Here is a 2,500-nt window from a genome sequence, read left to right as displayed (position 1 = left end):
CTAAAACATCCTACAAGGGAATTAAAGACAACTTAATCTAAAACATCCTGCAAGGGAAAAATAAGGTGAAGCAAAACTCACAACATAATGGAACAGACTGAAGACAAAGCCCGAATCGATACACTATTTTAGATATGATAAAAAATTAACTACCTTAAATATAATTTTCAATACAAACCCCGAAGGAGAAATGAGAAGGGCGAGGTGAGTAGACTTACATCCTAGAAAGGGCGTCAGGAATACAGTTATCAACACCCTTAACATGCTTAATACTTAAAGGAAACTCCTGTAGCTGAAGAGCCCAACGCAAAATCCTTTTGTTTGAACCTTTCATTCTTTCGATGAACACAAATGGGTTATGGTCAGTCCAAATTTCTACAGGCAAGGAAAAATTAGTAACATATGGTTTGAAATGAACCAAGGTAGGAATTAAAGCTAGAGCCTCCTTCTCGATGGTAGAATACCTTCTCTCAGCATCCAGCAACTTACGACTAAAGTATGATACTGGACGCACTCCACCATCTTCATGTCTTTGAAAAAGTACTCCACCTATACCCACATCACTGGCATCTACAGCCACAATAAACAGTTTCTGAAAGTCAGGAGACATTAGAATGGGGTTAGACATCAATACAGTTTTGAGTTTTAAAAAAGGTTCCTCAAACTGAGAAGACCATACAAAATTTTGTCCCTTTTGCAATAGTTGAGTAAGGGGCTGAGCAATGTCAGAGAAGTTCCAGACGAATCTCCTATAATACCCCAACATACCTAAAATTCTCCGGACCTCCCTAACATTGTGCGGCCTTTGCAAATTTAATAGCGCCTAGAGGTTAGCTTGTTTAGGAGTAACCTGACCCAAACCAACCTTGTGACCTAGATAACACACCTTGGCTTTACGGAATTCTCATTTACTCAAATTTACAACAAGACCAACAATCGAGAGGACCCAGTGTCCCTTAAGAACTTCACTCTGACAACTTTACTATCAATAACCAAACAGCCAGGCCAAATATATTTGTCAAAAAGTCACAAAGGAGAGCTAGTAGGTGATTGATTTATTTCACCTCCACTACCACTAAACCCAACCCTTCCTTCAGTTCCTGGGGGACACTCAACTTCAGTATTAGGGGTAGTAGGGGCATTGGTTATTAAAGATACGGGGACATTGTTACCTCCCCTTCCATTCTGCTGGAGATACCTCAACCGGGCAGGACACCGAGCTTGAAAGTGCCCCTTGCTCGTGACACCTAAAACAAGTTCCACTAGCTCTACCAACATTATTAGAACTTTGGTTGCCCTGGGAAAACACCCGAGTGTTCCTTCCACTCGTGTTATTTCACTGGCTAGCTTCAACCTTCATTTTAATGGGGTTATTGGATCTGCAATTATTATTCGGCCTAGCAGACAAGGATTTAAATGCTGATGGACTAAAGCTACTACTACCTACACTGTGTGTTAACACAAACGCGTCAGCTATCTTAGCAGCTTTACTTAAGCTAAATGCTTTAACCTCCTCCATGTGAATCCTAAGCTCTTTACTACAAGTTTTCTAAAACTCCTCCAGTAGCATCAGCTCCCTGAAGGAGGAGGAGACCCCCTGGCGACTCTTTACCCAGTGGTCAAACAGCTCCTCCTTAAGATGGGCATACTCCACATAGGACATAGTATGAGGCTTCATAGAATTCCTAAATTTCAGGCGATAAGCCTCAGGGACCAAGTCATACGCCTTGAGAATCAACGCCTTAACTTTACTATAATCTCTGTCTACACTCTCTTCCAAAGCATTATATTGGCGAATGGCCTTAACTACTAACCTGCACTGAATTAATACAGTCCACATCTCAGTGGGCCCAGACAATCTAGTGGCCACCAGCTCAAAAGCCTTGAAGAACTCCGGCACATTACCTTCATCAAACACTGGCACTAACTTTAATGCCGCACCTATATTAAACCTATCTGAAGAAGGACTGGTGAGAGTACCATTAAAGTCAGGGTTAGCTCGTAAACTAGCCAAGTCTAAGTTAATTCTAGCCATTTCCAACTCATGGTGCCTCGCCATCTCATTCTCTTCGAATTGTACCTTCAATAATTCTATTCTTTTACAAATTATACTAAGGTCTTCATTTTCAAGATTCCCAACAGACTGTACTGGGTCTGGCTCTACCTCTACAAAGGGGTTATTAGAGACTAGTTTTTACAGTCAAATTACCTGGACCAGTATAAGTAACACCAGTACGAGGGTGGTCCTCAAATAGTGACAGCCCCTGATTAACACTGATCTCATCAAGAGAATTCTCATCATCAGAACTTCACCAATCATATCTCTAGCCAAATCCTCACCCTCGGCTATACCACGAGCCACCATTGCCTCAACAGACAACAACAACTGAGCCTTAGTGTCCGTGTGCCTTAAAGAAATATTTACCCACGAGCACAACTCCTTAAATGCTCCTTACTTGAGATAGCTAGATATTTGATACAGTCAGAAGACCCAAAAAAA

Source organism: Palaemon carinicauda, chromosome 16, assembly GCF_036898095.1.
Source record: "Palaemon carinicauda isolate YSFRI2023 chromosome 16, ASM3689809v2, whole genome shotgun sequence".
In the NCBI taxonomy this organism is placed as follows: Eukaryota; Metazoa; Arthropoda; class Malacostraca; order Decapoda; family Palaemonidae; genus Palaemon; species Palaemon carinicauda.
The sequence above is the reverse complement of the archived record's forward strand: the minus strand, read 5'-3'. Positions refer to the sequence as shown.